The following is a 17,717-nucleotide window of genomic DNA, read 5'->3' on the forward strand; positions in this document are numbered from 1 at the left end:
AATAACAGAAATCACAGTACAGACAGAATGCAGACACAATATTATGCACAAACCTGTAAATACATAATACTGTAGTAATTCACACAACGACACAGAGATTGATGAAAACATGCGGTCAAAAATTGAGACAAACACAGAAACGTACAAACTGACATACACAGGGGGGCACACATGGACACAGGCACTCAAATACATATGTAAACATTTACACAAATGCACACAGACATGAAAGCATGCAGAGCCAATTGTATCTTCAAGACACAGACACAACTGTTTGAATGATGAGACGACCAAGAGTTAAAGGAAGAATGGGGGAGAATAGGTTTGAGAAACATATCAGGCATGATCGAACAGCAAAGCAGACTGTGGGGGACGAATGGCCTATTTCTGCTCTAATTTCTTACATTTTCATGACCTTATGCTATTTGTAATCTATCTTCCCGAAAGAGCATTGAAGGCTGAGCTTGATAAATGTTTGACTGAATAGTCTTAATGGTAAAATGGCGGGGGGGTGGTGGTGTTGGCTTGAGGTCTATGCCTGTTATTAATTGGTTGTATCCTTCAAACTCCGAAGAGATGGTGACATGTGTGAGATTAACACATTTTAAAAATAAGGGCACTCTCATTTAAGACTAGTACAAAGGTATTCTCTTTTCTTCGTGTTGTGCTGTCTATTCTCACCTCCAGGTCAGTGAAGACTTGGTTTTTGAAGATGTTCAATGCTGAGCTCAACTGATTTTTGATGGAAAGGGGAGTCATTGTTTATACGAACAAACAGGAAAGACGTGTTCAGACACATTTGGATTAACAATATGCTTTGGTATGATTCAACTCAGACAGGGAGAAAATGTAACCTTCCTGAGAAGCGATGGCTTGTTGCCCCCATCTCTGTCTGTCTGTCTGTCTGTCTGTCTGTCTGTCTGTCTGTCTGTCTGTCTCTCTGTCTGTCTATCTGTCTATCTATGTATCTATCTATTTATCTATCTCTTTCTCCTCACAGCGATGTGTATGAATGGAAACCCCCCTCAGTCATCTTTATTACACAAGTAGGATTCCTGTTGAGGATTCAGTGAAGTTTCCAAACTGCGTGAAGCAAAGTGAATTGAACTAAATCCAACTTTTCCAATTAGAAACCTAACTGCCAGCAGCTTGTGTGACCAGAATGACTTTGGAAGCGGAATAACATTTGGGACAATCTACTTTTTGCTTGTGTCATGAGTTTCATTTTTTTTATCAGAAAGCTCTTTCAAACTGATATTCTGCAGTGATTTTTTTCTTTTCATTTGTCTTCACACGTGTGTATGTGTGTGCATGACTCTGTGTGTGTGTGCGCGCGATTGTAACAGTCTCTGTATATGCTTATCTTTATGTGTCTCAGTATTTATAGATCAATAAATACGATGTACATATTTTCAGTGCTCAAACTGTTTGCCATTTATCTATCCATCATAGCTTGAGTAACATTGCTTTGTTTATAGCTTAGTTGTTTTTAGTAAACGTAAGATGTCTATTCGACTTGTGACTAACGCTGAACGTAACCCAGTCTGAGACCTGCGTAATTAGCCATATCACCAACATGGTTGCAAATAAAATTTGTCGTGAGTAGGACTACAAAAGGAAACAATGACCCTCCATTCTCTTTCTAAACAGGAGTGAGCAGAAATTCTCAGGGTCATTTGAGTGAGAATTCTCTTCCCCAGAAGTCTGTGGTGCCTGCATGTTTGTATTGATTGAAAGCAGCGTTAATGAGATATTTGAAAGCAGGGTGATCCAAGGATAACGAACTACAGTTAGGAAAGTACGACTGAGGCCGCAACCAGATCAGCCACAATCTTCGTGTCTGGTGGAGCAGAGTCAAAGTGTCTAATGACCCAGCCCTGGTCCTCAGTCCTATGTTCCTATGTCCCATTGGGTTCCTCAAATCTGCCACACTGAAGCTGTAGAAAGCCACTTGCTCCAGCTACCTCATGCACAGAAACCCATTAGGAATGTCACACACCATCTGATGCATGTTGGATAATGTTTTGGTGGAAAACGTGGGTACCAGTGTGAAACAGCCCCAAACTCTCCTCACAGATGTTTCCCAGTATCCCTTAATTGGTCGTGGTCTAGACCTAGATTCACTGTAAAAACAGCCCCCAAACTGATCACTGAGATCACTGACAAAATCCTCTGGTCTTCCTAACTGCAACATTCCAAAGCATGAAAGGACATAAGAAACAGAAGTAGATCTTTCAGCCCTTCAAGCCTGCCTTCCTCTTCAATGTGGCCATGGCTAATCGGCTGTTGGCCTCAATTCCTCTTTCATGTCCAATTCCTTGTAGCTCTCAAATCTCTGATGTCTCAAAACCTCAACCACTTCCAAACATTTCAGTGATCTATATCTCCATACTCTCTGGAAATGAGAAGTTCCGACAGTCACTACTCTCTGTAAGAAGAAAACGGTCCCCGCACATACAGCATAACCTATTAACATCAACAAAAAGTACAAACACGATGTAAATGTGATGGGCACAGATTGCAAGGCAGCATTTGAGTCACAATGGTATCAATGAAACCAAACAAAATTAGAGTAAATAGGAATCAGTGTAAACTCTTCATTGGGTGGAGACATTCATAGCATAGTGTGGTTGTTAGACATCTATCATCTCAGTCCCGGGGTATCATTGCGGGAGATCTTCAAGGTAGCTTCCTCGACATAAACATTTTCAGCTGTTTTATCAATGTCCTACGCCCATAATAGGATTAGAAATTGGGATTTAACTGAAGATTACAAAATGAGCACAACTTGTCAGGCCTCAGTTCCTGAAGCAGTCTGTGTCAATGTGCAGCAAGAACTGGGAAACATTCAAACTTGAAATATGAAAGTGTGGGTAACATTCATGTCACAGCATTACAAGACACAGAACATATCTGTAGTAAAAGGAAAAGCTCATTCAGCACCATGAGATCATTTCACCGGAGTATAAGAAAGTCTTTCAGTCCATAGAGATTTTGGACAACAAGTGGGACAGCCCATTCAGCCATTCCTGCCTATTACATCAGAAGAGAGTGTGCCTTGTCAGCACATCAAACTTTTAAACAGGACTCAGAGGTTGCCTAATTTGGCCCATGAGCCTCTTCCATGGAATGAGGAAGATGCCATTCAGCCCTTCGAACCACTTATACAGAAATAGGAGGACATTATTGCCGGCCCAACATGACTAATCAATGAAGCACAGACCGCGCAGATAGACTGTCCCATGTTGCTCCTTCTGGCTGCATAGCTAATGGTACTTTCATGTAATTTGCTGATTGTGAGAAGCGAAAGTGGATCAGTTATGCCAGCCTCAAAGATACGTCTTCCATCTCCGAGAATACAAATTGGTTTTCTATATGGAGGTCAGAAGCTGGAAGCGATGGCAAACTCCGTCTGATGTAGGGCACTGTGGTGCCTGACAGGTTTGTGAACAACATGAGAATCAGTGCAGGGTCACACACCAACTGCCAAATAAAGTGGTGAGAGTTCATTGAGAGCCTCGAGCTCTCTTAACCTGAAGATGAGGTGTCAACTTGGCGAAGATACCAAAGAGGACTATTTGTATGTCAACAGCATAAGCTGCAAGTGATGGAGCGAAGCAATTTCACAGCAAATGGGTCAGATCTCAGCCCTGCAGCCCTGGTACATCCACTTGTGTATGATGGTGGAGAATCGAACAATGCACTGGAGGAGGAGGCTCCACAAATATTCCCATCCGCAATGATGGAAGAGCCCAGCACATCAGTGCAAAAGGTAAGGCTGAAGCTTTGGCTGCTATCTTCAACCAGAAATGCCATGTGGATGATCCATTTTGGCTTCCTCCACCGGTCCCCACCATTACAGATACCAGTCTTCAGCAAAATCTATTGATTCTATGTGATACCATGAAATGTTTGGAGGCACTGAATACTGAAAAGGCTACAGGCCCAGATAACATTCTGGCATAGTATTGAAGTCTTATGCTCTAGAACGTGCCATTCCCCTAACCAAGCTGTTCCAGGCAGTTACAACACTGGGAACTACCTGACAACATATAAAATTGGCCAGGTAGTTTCTGTACGTGAAAAGCAGGACAACTCTTACCTGAATAATTAATGTCCCATCCGTCTACTTTCTATCACCAATAAAGTGGTGGGTCGTATCCTCAATAGTACTATTGAACAGCACCTTGTAATCAATTACTTGCTCAGTGAAGTCCAGTTTGGGTTTCACTGGGGTCATTCAACTCGTGACCACATTAAAGCCTTGGTTCAAACATGGACAAAAACGCTGAATTCATCAGCTGAAATGAGAGTGACAGTGCTTGGCCTGAAGGCTGCATTCGACTGAGTGTGGCATCAAGGAGCCTGATTAAAAATGGAATAATTTGGTATTGGGGAACACTCTTGAGTGATTAGACATATACTTGGCACAAAGAGCGATGGCCATGGCTGTTGGAGGTTAGCCAACATATCTCCTTGACATCACAGCATGAACTCTGCAAGGTAGCTTCGAATGCCCAACATTCCCTCCAGCATCAGGTGAGAGGTGAGGATATTGATTGATGAATACATAATGTTCAACACCATTCACAAGTCATCGGATATCAAAACAGTCCATATTCTAATGCAACAAGATCTCAACAGCATCCAGGCTTGTGCGAAAAGATTTGCCCCAGACAAATGCCAGGCTATGGCCATCGCCAATAAGAGACATTCCAACCATGGCCCCTTGACATTCAATGGTGTTACAATCACTAAATCCCCCTCTTTATCATTCTGGGAGCTATCATTGATCAGAAACACAGCTGGATTCACCACATAAATGCAGTGTCTACAAAAGTAGGCCAGAAGCGAAGAATACTTTGGCAAGGAATTCATTTCCTGACTCCTGAAAGCCTGTCTACTATCTTCAAGGCACAAGTCAGGAGTGTGACAGAATACTACCACTTACTTGGAACAATGCAGCACCAACAACACTCAAAAAGCTTGACATCCTCTAAGACAGAAGCGTCGACTCCCTTCAGCACCAACGCTCGGTGGCAGCAGTGTGGACTATCTGCAAGATAGCCTGCAGAAATTCACCAGTGATCCTCAGACAGCACCTTCTAAACTCATGATCATTTCCATCGAGAAGGACAAGGGCAGAAGATATCTAGAAACATCAGCACAATCGAGTTCCCCTTCAAGACACTAATCATCCTAATGTGGATAGTATATTGCGAATTCCTGCACTGTTGCTCAGTCAAAATCCGTGAATCCCTTCACAAATGACATTTTGGGTCAACCCAAAGAAAGTAGTCTGCATTGGTTCAAGAAGGCAGGTCATCACCAACTTCTCAAGAGCCAAAAGGGTAATAAATGTTGGCCCAGCCAGCGATGCCCAATTCACACGAATGAAAACTAAAAGAAAAACGAAAAACAACATGGAGGTTCGGCAGGGATTTGTAAACTATCTGCAGGCACGTATCAATGTTTTATTTCAGACATATGTGATGGTGCATAAACTTCCATCTTTCAATGGAATCAGATTTTATGCTGTCACAGTACGACAGATTAAAAACTCATTTTCATTAGATTACCTACGGTGTGTAAACAGGCCCTTTGGCCCAACAAGTCCACACTGCCCCTTGAAGAATCCCACCCAGACCCGTCCCCCTATCACCACACATCCCTGAACACTACGGGCAATTTAACATGGCCAATCCACCTAGCCTGCACATCTTTGGACTGTGGGAGGAAACCGGAGCACCCGGAGGAAACCCATGCAGACACGGGGAGAATGTGCAAACTCCACACAGAACAGTTGCCCGAGGCTGGAATCGAACTCGGGTCCCCGGTACTGTGAGGCTGCAGTGCTAATCACTGAGCCACCATGCCACCATGTTTTCTACACACTCTCCTCATGTCATCATCATCTCAGGAATTAGTTTGGTGAAACACCTTTGCATTCTGTCTGTGGCAAAGAATCCTTATTACGGAGAGAAAACCTGTACACGATGCTCAACAAGTGCAAAAAGGTGTCTTTAACCCCATACCAGAATCATTTTGCAATGAAAGACAATACACAATTTACTGTTCTGATCACTTGCTAACCCGCCTGAATTCTGTTAGCAACTCATGACCAAGGAAATCCAGGTCCTTTTCGACAACATCATTTCTCAAAGCCTCAGTTTCTAATAAGTGCAAAATAATAAGGATGGCATTTTTTTGCCGGCATCCAAGTCACTTCTTTGCCTTGTGAATATCTGTGCTCCAAGCACTGATGTCTGTGATACCCTCTGAGTGGTTACCTTCAGTGTATAGAAGGACATGGCTCACTGTATTCTCTCCATTATCCAAATTTCATCCATGTAATACATTCCCCCTTACCCAAGGAATCTAAATGGGTTCACTCACCTGTGTGCAAGCACATCAAAGGTCTTCTATAAATTCAAATACACCACTCCCACTAGTTCTCATTTGCCGATGTCACAACCAACATACTGGACAAACTCCAGCAGATTTATCAGATAATTTCCCATTCATTAATTTAGGCTGACTCTACCAAATTATATCATCATTTTCCAAATATCTAGTTGTTACATTAATTGCAAAAAACTGATATTTTGTCATAACTGACATCATGTTATCAACTACTTAATTTTCTGTTCTCCCTTTTCATCCTGTTTTAGATATTTGTGATCACAATAGCTACTTCCAGTCAGCAGGATCCTTTCCAAAATCTTGACCTCCCTCAATATTCCGGAATGTAGATCATAGAATCATGGAACTTACAGTACAGAGGGAAGCTATTGACCCATCGTGTCTGTAGCAACTCCTGAAAGAGCAATCCAGCAAGTTTAATGCTCCAGCTGTATATCCGTAGCCCTCTAAAGTCATCATACATCTGATGCAGCAACATATCACTGTTCAAAAGAATGTATTTTTTGAATACATCCTCTTTATTCTTCCTAATTTGATACATATCCTCATTTTTACCAGTCAACCTGTTCCCAAATATTACTGGAAGGTTTTTGCGTTTCTCCCTCTGTGGAGACAGAACCAGCATGTTCACGTCCACTGGACAGAGATGACATCTGTCACCTCGTGAATACATCAGAGGATGGCTCTCTGGAACATGGTGGGCATGTAATTCAATCCTGCCCAGAAATTTCTACAATAAAACCAGTTAACTTCATGGCCAGAGTCAGCACAGTCTTCTCCCTGGTGTGTGACTACAGGTTGACTACAGGTTATACTGAAAGTGGTGACACAGCTCTGGGATCTCTTCATTGTTGAATAAAACTGGCTTCAAGCTTTGCAACTGAAATGAGTACAACATTGGAAAGCATTCCATGAATCTCCAGAGAGGAGACCTCAGTGCCCTGATACTCGCTGTTCACAGAGCTTCCCTTCGATGCAGCCTCTGTCCTATTTGTCAGCCATATTGAAGCCCCAGATCCACTGTAAACGCAGCAACCATATCTCTCACAGAGTGGAATCACCAGACCTTCAGGTCTCCCGAAATGAATGCAGCAGCTGACAACACAAACCGAAGAAACCATGAAAATGACATTCACCGGCTTTCCAATGACAGGGGAAAGTCAAAATTCTGCATATATGGCGCACACGTTCAGTTTGGAAAATGCCTTCCTCTCCTCATTTTCTGTTCCTGGATGATAAACTGTTACATCTTTATGCAGTCCCAGTGAGCTGAAATACTTGCAGTTCCACTTTCCATAAAAGTAGTTTACAATATAATTGCACAATTTTTCTGTACCTCTGTCACAATAACAGTAAAACCACTATTACCGGTGAAGATGGTTGGACATGCTGGGAGGAGGCACTCTAGCGATATTTTTTGCAGACTGTTAATCCACGGACCCAGGTAATGACCCAGACCCAGGATTCGAATCCTACCATTCCAGTTGTTTGAATTTGAATTCAACAAAATATCTGGAATTATGTATTTATTGAAACTGTGAAACCATCATCGATTGTCAGAGAGAAAAAAAAAATCTGGCCCACCGCTGTACTTCATGGAAAGAAATCAGCCATCTTCATCTGGTCTGGCCTTCAGCGACTGCAGAGCCAAAGCAATGTGATTGGCTCTCAACTGCCATCCGAAATGGGCAAGACAGCCATTCAGTTATATCAGTCGCTGCAAGGTCTCATAGAAATGAACAGAATGGCTCTGGACATTGACACACGTGGAACGCAGTGGTTGAAGAAAGCAGCTCACTGACACCTTCTGGAGGGCAAGCAGGAAAAGGCAATAATTGCTGGCCCAGCCAGCGATGCTGACGTCCAATTAATGAATAAAGGAAGATGAGCACAGTCAGGGAAGAGAAGCAAAGGGGACATTACTCATTTTAAACATGGACTTGGACACATACCTGCACGGGAATGATATTCAGGACTATTGTAAAAGGCCAAAAATAAACACGATTAACCTCACATTTGATTTCCATTCCAGCTGATCATCGGCAGTGTCCCTAATTGCTTCTTTTTATCTCTCTCTTTCTCTATGTATTCAACACACTCCTTCTCTCCTTCAAAACATACATCTCTGTCATCAGATTCAATCACATTATTTCCCAGCTGCTTTCAGTTCCAATGTGTGGCCAGTAGACTCAAAATGCTAACTCTGTTCTTCTCTCGGCAGGGGCTTCAAAACCTGTTCAATTTCCTCAGCAATAATGGAAACTGCAGATGCTGGAGAATCCAAGGTAATAAAATGTGAGGCTGGATGAACACAGCAGGCCAAGCAGCATCTCAGGAGCACAAAAGCTGACGTTTGGGGCCTAGACCCTTCATCAGAGAGGGGGATGGGGTGAGGGTTCTGGAATAAATAGGGAGAGAGGGGGAGGCGGACTGAAGATGGAGAGTAAAGAAGATAGGTGGAGAGGAGAGTATAGGTGGGGAGGTAGGGAGGGGATAGGTCAGTCCAGGGAAGACGGACAGGTCAAGGAGGTGGGATGAGGTTGGTAGGTAGGAGATGGAGGTGCGGCTTGGGGTGGGAGGAAGAGACGGGTGAGAGGAAGAACAGGTTAGGGAGGCAGAGACAGGTTGGACTGGTTTTGGGATGCAGTGGGTGGAGGGGAAGAGCTGGGCTGGTTGTGTGGAGCAGTGGTGGGAGGGGACGAACTGGGCTGGTTTTGGGATGCGGTGGGGGAAGGGGAGATTTTGAAGCTGGTGAAGTCACCATTGATACCATTGGGCTGCAGGGTTCCCAAGCAGAATATGAGTTGCTGTTCCCGCAACCTTCGACTGGCATCATTGTGGCACTGCAGGAGGCCCATGATGGACATGTCATCTAAAGAATGGGAGGGGGAGTCGAAATGGTTTGCGACTGGGAGGTGCAGATGTTTATTGCGAACGGAGCGGAGGTGTTCTGCAAAGCGGTCCCCAAGCCTCCGCTTGGTTTCCCCAATGTAGAGGAAGCCACACCGGGTACAGTGGATGCAGTATACCACATTGGCCGATGTGCAGGTGAACCTCTGCTTAATGTGGAAAGTCCACTCCCCCCACTGCACCACACAACCAGCCCAGATCTTCCCCTCCACCCACTGTATCCCAAAACCAGTCCAACCTGTCTCTGCCTCCCGAACCTGTTCTTCCTCTCACCCATCCCTTCCTCCCACCCCAAGGCTCACCTCCATATCCTACCTACTAACCTCATCCCACCTCTTTGGCCTGTCCGTCTTCCCTGGACTGACCTATCCCCTCCCTACCTCCCCACCTATACTCTCCTCTGCACCAATCATCTTTTCTCTCTCTTCGGTCCACCTCCCCCTCTCTCCCTATTTATTCCTGAATCCTCACCCCATCCCCCTGTCTGATGAAGGGTCTATGCCCGAAACGTCAGCTTCTGTGCTCCTGAGATGCTGCTGGGACTGCTGTGTTCATCCAGGCTCACATTTTATTATCATCAATTTCCTCAGCACTTGCTTTTCCTTTTTGTTTCAGGCCTCCAGCATCCTTCTTTGTTTGCTTTAACTTTTAATTTTGTGATTTCATGGGATTTTGGCATTATTGGAAAGGGCCAGCATTTGTTCACCGTCACTAATTGTTCTTGCCTGTGAGGCCAATTCTCAAGGCAGTCAAGAGCCAAGCGCATTATTATGGGTCTGAGGTCACTCTTAGTCCAGATCAGGTGGTAATGTTAGATTTCTTTACCAAGGGATATAAGTAAAACAGCTAGGTTTTTAGACAAAATTCTTTTGTTTTTATGGTTGGGATTCGTGACTTTTTTTTCATTATTCCAGTTCCTGTCATTTGAATTTAAGGTCTGCCATCACCTGTGAATCTGAACAGTGTCGTTGGTATAAATTACCTGTCCATCAACATTACTACTCTGATGCAGTGACCATATTGTAAAGTAAATACAGACACAAGAACAAGGTTCTGACCAAATATTTGTAAATGGAAGATTGGCTGGTGGAGAGCTGGAAATATAAAGCCTGCCTGATACCAAGGCGTAGTTAATGGTTTATTCAACAGCAACAATGACATAGAGGTGGAGCCTGGGGGTATTATCGAGCTGGTCGTGGACCGGTTTGCTGATGGAGAGAATAATGAGACATAAATCAGTTCAGGGCAAAAACGGCCCTCATGGTTGTGAACAGTCATGTCTGTAAAGGAAGGGTCTGAAATTCATGGAAATGAACGGTATTTGTAATTGAAACAAAAGAAAATAGATTCCACCTTTGCCCAAGTATGGATAACGGAAATAGCAATGTAGTTCAACATGGTTTCTGGCATTAAAGAATGGTCAGAGACAGTGACTTACCAGGAACACCAACAATAGCGAGGAGGGGATAGTAACCGGCTTGAATAATCATCAGTAGACCGTGTATTCGCCATGTTAACAGGGCCCAAGGCTTTGAAAGGTAGAAAAGACCCTCAGATAAACTCCTATTCATTGTTGTAACATTCCAGTCTATTGTTCTCAGATTCTGATCCATTGTTGTAACATTCCAGTCTATTGTTCTCAGATTCTGATCCATTGTTGTCACGTTCCAGTCTATTGTTCTCAGATTCTGATCCATTGATGTAACATTCCAGTCTATTGTTCTCAGATTCTGATCCATTGTTGTAACATTCCAGTCTATTGTTCTCAGATTCTGACCCATTGTTGTAACATTCCCGTCTATTGTGCTCAGATTCTGATCTCTCTGCGCCCTCTCTCTGCAGCTGCCGATCCCTGTTAGTGCCGTGGGGGATGCTCACGCTTATACTATGGGATAACACACTGAATGGGGCCCCTTAGTAATAGGAGAGGGAAAGCCTCCTGTGACACAGTTAGAAACCATGGAGACTGACATCAATCACATTCACTGAACAAACAGCTCCAGTTAACTCCTTTAATGAGAGAACATTCAGTTCAGTATAATAAGTGGACTGGTTTGGGTGACTTAATCTCTGGCTATTGGCCTTAACTCCGATTACACATTGCTCTAACGAAGCCAGTTGTGTGGGAGAATAATGGCTGCTTTCTTTTTTGCCGGTTAAATGATTCTACAGTGCTGCCCATGTACAATGCTGTAACCACCTCCCCCCTCAAAAAAAGTCAAGAGGTTGTTACAGTGCTGGTCTTTCCTCCACTAGAACAAGCTCCAGCCAACTGATTGCCACTGGGCATAGTTGTTATGACCATAGAGAGGAAGTGTGGATTTGGCTGGACATTCCTGTCATTTATCTAAGAAGGCATTTTTTTTTCAACACACAATCCACTTTAGCTTTCTTTTTAATATACACTGAAAACCATCTTATTGAAGTCTATTTGCTTTTAAGTTGCAAAAATTTGATATTGTAAACTGAGTCCAAAGCCAGACTTGGCATGAACAATGACCTTCTCCATTTAAACCCATGCATTAATGACAGAAGAATATGATACTGGCTGGGAGACAGATAGGAATGAAGCAGTGGCAGTGGAGACTGGAGGGGAGTACAATGATGTCCCCCAGTCACCAGTTTTTGACCATCACTCTTTTTGGGAGGCAGAATGAAGTGTGATGCAGAGCAAATAGACAGGCTACATTTGGGAGATGAAATGCCCAATAACATTGTGAATAGAACAGGATAATTTTAAATGCGACGTCGGGAAATATATTTTATATGTAGACTGTTTAAGCACAGGGTATGCGTGTTGATAAGATTCTTCATATCCAAACGGGATATTCGGAATTAAAAACAGATACAGCTAACAGATGTAGGGCTACAGGATGATTTCTGGACAATAAAAGTAGAAATATAGCTCATTCGGACCTCCTGCAGTAATGAAGAGCTGTGTGGCCACTAATTTTCCAGTAATTATTCTGTGACATGTATTAAGGAGTGGCATCATTGTTAGGACTGCTGCCTCACAGTGACTGGGAGTTGGGTTCGATTCTACCATTCGGCCACTGTCTGTGTGCAGTTTGGATGTTCTCCTGTGTCTGCAATGTGTTTTCTCTGGGTGCTTCTATTTCCTTCCACAGTGCAAGGATGTGCAGGCTGGTGGCATGGCCATGCTGAATTGCCTGTAATGTTCAAGGATGTATAGATTAGGTGGTTACAGGGGGAAGGGTCTTGGTGGGATGCTCTGAGAGTAAGTGTGACCTTGTTGGGCTGAAGGGCCATTTTCTACGCTCTACGGATTCTATGAAAAGTTTTCAGAGCATGTGGAGAGAGGCTTGTACAATAAAGAACACAGCATGTGTCATCATCAATAATCTATTCCTGTTTTTGTTTTCATGAAGTTCAGCTGCTTCTAAAGTATCTTTTCAATTAACATCAATTTCCTGAGATTCACGTACTTAGGAGGATATTCACAAAAATAAAGTTTGTTTGCGAACTTAACGAAGAAACAGACACCATTTTTATACAAGTATCACCAGCACAACTTCCTTGACGGGAAAAGAAATGGACTACGTTTTGTCTGATCTGAACCAATACAGTGAAGCTGCAATTTCAGTCGACTCTCAAGTGTTTGGTTATGGTCATTACATGAGTAACTATAAATTTTGTATGTTTGACAGGTTCCCCAAGTATCGATGACATATTGAGTTGTGCTGACTTGCCATGAAATTATGAACTCAGTGACACTGACATCGTACGATGAATCCTCTGAAACTAACCAATTGAAAACAAACAACAAATAAGCAAAAGAGAAGTGCAGCACAGGAACAAGCCCTTCACCCTTTCAAGCCTGTGCTGATCGTCATGACCTGACTAAAGAAAAAGCATCTGCCCTCATTGCTTCCATATCCCTCCATTCCCTCTCTATTCATGTAACCATCCAAATGTCTTCCAATTTTTGTCAACGTGCCTCCTTCCATCATCTCTTATGGCAGTATATTCCAAGCTCCTACCACTCCATATGAAAAAAATACTTTTTGCGCACATCTTGCTCAACGTTTGCGCTCTCACCTTGAACCTGTGCCCCTTTGTAATTGAAACATCAACCCTGGGAAAAATAAAAACCTCTAACTGTCCACCCTATCCATTCCTCTCATAATTTTGTAGGCCTCTCTTCGGTCACCTCTCAGCCGCCGTCTTTCCAGTAAAAACAATCCCATTCTTTTTTAAACTTTCGTCATTGCCAATGACCTCGAGACTGGCCAACATCCTGGTGAACCTTCTCTGCACTCTCTCCAAATCTTCCACATCCTTCTGGCAATGTGGCAATCAAAACGTCGGGAATCACAGCCTCAACGTAATGTCATTCTCTTAGTGTCACTGGAGTCAGACTCATCCAGCAAGGTATTACCATTCTGAAACTTTAGACCCAACTATGAAAGCATAAAATATCTTGGTATTTTGATAAAAATGCATTCATCAGTGTTTTGGAAGGCACTAGCAAGGATAGAGTTTGTCATCCCCAAAAGCTCTGGGAAATTTGACAGAGAGCTTCCTCCTTGAACGTCTTCTATCTAAGTGGTGCAGATACAGACACAGACCTCCGTGAAAGGGGATTCCAAGATATTTCAACTAGCTGATAGTGAAGGAACATCACATTAGTCCTCGGTGCCACAATTAAAGCAGTCGTGTCCACTTAATTTACATTAAAGCAGTACTCCTTGGTCATTCTAATGATCATACACATTGGCCAAGTTAGATTAGCGAATGTCGATTGAATGATGAATTGATGATGTGGTGTTGGTGCAGTTCATTAGAACAGTATTTTCCAGATACGACTAGAGAGCAAGATATCTGGTAATATGCAATGGCACAGGATTCATCAATGATCTCATAGCGAACACGCACCGAGGTATCAGTGATCACAGTGTGACAGAGTGTACTTTGAGGGAGGGATGGCTGGCTCTAAGATGACCGCTGGAAATCTATGTGAGGAAACTGGTAACAGTGCGAAGTTAGGGCTGGCTGCAATGTATTGGTAAATTAGCTTAGGAGCTGGGTCAGTAGACTTGCAATGTTAGACATGTGAGGAGATATTTCAGAACGTTCAAAAAGCAAAACAGCAGTCAGAAAGACTCAAAGAGAATGAAGCACCATCCAAGGCTAAAGAAGGATTTTAAAGATAAGGTGGACTTTCAATAAGAAGCGTTGAATTCCACAAAGGTATTCATATTCAGACATATGCACACAGGGCACATTTCTTAGGGGAGTACATTTTATATGCCTTCATTTCCTCGATGCTATCAGTTCTGAAGAATAGTTCCTGTTCTCGAAACATTAACCCTGCTTTCAAAATGGAGCTGACATCATGCGACTCCTTGCGATATACTTAGAGCAGATATAACCTGACCATTCCTTATTAATGTTCTACATTTTAACTGAAATATAAATCTGTAAAAAAAATAGTAATAATGCTCTTTTAAACGGGTTAAAGATGCTGTAGTTGTTCAGACCCGAGTACTGACGACGCTTGACTCGCAGCCCCAGGACAACACATAATGTTGATCTTGCTGCCCTTGATCTCGCCTACTCCATGTCCTGTGCCATGTAACCAATGTACCTCTGTCTAGATCTTTTCGCAAATTCTGATTAGTTTATCCTTGCTTACTATGATCTGCTTGTCTTGTTCCTAAACAAAGTTTTTCACTGTAGTTCGGTACATATGATAACCTGTCAATCAATCATTCCCACAGATGATGCCTGTTGGACTGAATTTCTCCATAAATTTCTGATTTTGTTAGAGAACGTTGTTCCATTTTGATTGCTAGACTTCCGGAAGTGTGTAATTGCACTACAGGGTGCCCAGAGCCGATCAACAAGGATATTACCTGGGATTGACCATTTCCACTGAGAAGGCAGACGATCTAGGCTGGGTTGTTTTTTTTTCTGATAGCAGAAAAAGCTCTTTGGGGAGCTGATTAACGTTTATAAAATTATGAAGGGCATACATAAGGGAGATTGAACTGACCTTCATCTTATTGAAAAGGATGATTAACCTTCGAGTAAGATTAAAAACATGGGGCAGAATGTTTACGGGAGATTTAAGGAAGATGTGTTTCTCTCGCAGATAGCTCTGGGCATCTGATATTCACTGCCTGAAAGTGTGGCTAAGCTAAGAATCATCAGAACATTTTAGGAGTGTTTAGATGGCCACTTGAAGTGCCAAATCTCACAGGGATAGTGTTGAAAGTGGGACGAAGACGAAGAGATATAAAAGCAGAAGTTGCTAGAAAAATTTGACAGATCTGGCAACACGCGTGAAGAAAAATCGCAGTTATTTTTCAGATCTGGTGACCCTTCTTTCAGAGGATAAAGCATATTTTTATTGAAAGACACAAAAAATAATGCACCAAAGCCAACTTTCTTTACTTTAAAGCTTGTGTAGGCGAGGTTCTAGGTACAATGGAGTGCGTCAGACATCTATGGATTTATTGCCGTGCATTTCAAATGTTGTGATTTTGACTCCCACAGAGTTTTAGACTGTGTTTGAAGGAAGTCAATGATGATCTGCAAAAGCCGATTCATTGTCACTCCCTGTTATCCAGCTCCCACTGCTAACCATGCGAAGTTCGTCAAATTTTCGGGGCAGGTTTTCTGGGACTAATACAGTTTGAAAAATATTCAGACTAGAATCGGTTGCCCACGTGATAAACCTGCAAAGTTCATGAAAAAGTACGACTGGCTCGCAACACAAACTTTCCCTTCCATAGTTGACATGTTACTTTGGACTTTTTTTGAAGGTGGAGATTGATAAATGTCTGGTTCCCGATGGTACGCAGGGTTTTGTAGATGGGGTAGGAAATGTCAGTGAAGTTTAGATCAGCCATGATTCTATCGAATGGTGAGACTTGTTCCTTTTATTTAGTGATTTTTCCAGCTGAAAATTTTAAACAAAAACCCGGTGAGGATGGTGTTAATTAACACTTCTGAATATCAACTTATCAACTTCACTACACTTTGCTCACAACTGGAATTTTTCAGCTTCAGATCAGGCAATGGAAGATTTACTGGAAAATAAAAATCAGTTCCTGTGACTTCCCCCAGTGATTACATTTCTTTGCTAAAGTTGTGACATTTAGGATTTTGGAATTGTCCACTCTCTACAAAATTGTGGGCCATTAATACCTGTCCAGAAGAGAGGTGGTCCCAATACTGGATCCTGGGAACAGCACTGTGCACCCTCCTCGAGCCTAGTCAGCAATGTCACATCTCCACTATTTCAGGGATTTTCAGTCCCTTGGCTTCAATTCTTCACAGAATTGGATTCAACAGACCTTGTCACTTAGTAATTCTTTCGTTGTGTTCTGCTGGGTACCACACTCTGGAAGATGTACTCTGCTGTTTATCGTTTCACTGATGCCAAGGAGAAGAGTCTGTTGCTCTGCACAATTTACTCAACAGCTTTCAGAAGCAAGATAAACTGACGCAAATGTTTCCTGCTCTCTGTAACTGAAGCAATCTCTCAAATTGATTCTACTGTCACACAGGCCAAGGTGTAAATGCTGAAAATGTACTTAAGTCAAAACTGTCCGTTCTCTCACATCCCTGCTCTCTCCAGGAGCTGTCAAGGTGCTGGCCTAAATTGCCTTCTCTGTTACTCTGAGAATGAATTGAACAGTAAAATCTGTTTTCCGAGCTGGGAGCAACACCATGAAGTTTATACAGGCCTAGTGCAGTGTGTCTGAATGACAAGACTCCCTGCAGTAACTTTCCCCGCTGATTCAGGCAGCAGCGACCTCCCTGTGACATTAAGAAGATCACAGATACAGTTCCCTATTATTAGGAGGGATTCTCTCTTTCGTACCAACTCTGCATTTTTCACTCCGTCTCAGATGTAATAATTTAGACAAGGTTCACAAGACAATGTCAGTTCCTGTGCAAGCGCGATCTCCCTCCTGCACTGTCTTCCACACTTTCCATACCTCGCAAGGACATTGACAGGGAACTGAAGAGCACGTTCATGCTGCCCTTCTCCGGCACTAGCTGCCAGTGGAAGGTGCCTTACTCCAAGCGCCAATCGACAGAGCTCAGCCCCAGATGAAGGGAGGAAGGAGTTAGAAAAAGAAGAAGCTGTTTTTAAAAATCAATGCTGCTTTCACTCCCTAAGGCAATGGGAATATCCTGAGCTTGCAAGAAAACTCAGCTGGTTTAGTGTTAATGGTTCTGAGCTGTTTATTGATTCATTGATCAAGCGGTATGATTCCTGTTTTGTGTGGATAGAGCAAACGAGAATGGTTTTGAGGGTTAAAAGCGTGGGCAATCTCTGGCATTTTCTGTCTTGCTCTATTCTTTGCTGATGAAGTCTGATTTTGATGAGAACGAGGTGAGTCTGAGGC

The sequence above is a fragment of the Stegostoma tigrinum genome, unplaced genomic scaffold (genome assembly GCF_030684315.1).
Source record: "Stegostoma tigrinum isolate sSteTig4 unplaced genomic scaffold, sSteTig4.hap1 scaffold_140, whole genome shotgun sequence".
Lineage (NCBI taxonomy): Eukaryota > Metazoa > Chordata > Chondrichthyes > Orectolobiformes > Stegostomatidae > Stegostoma > Stegostoma tigrinum.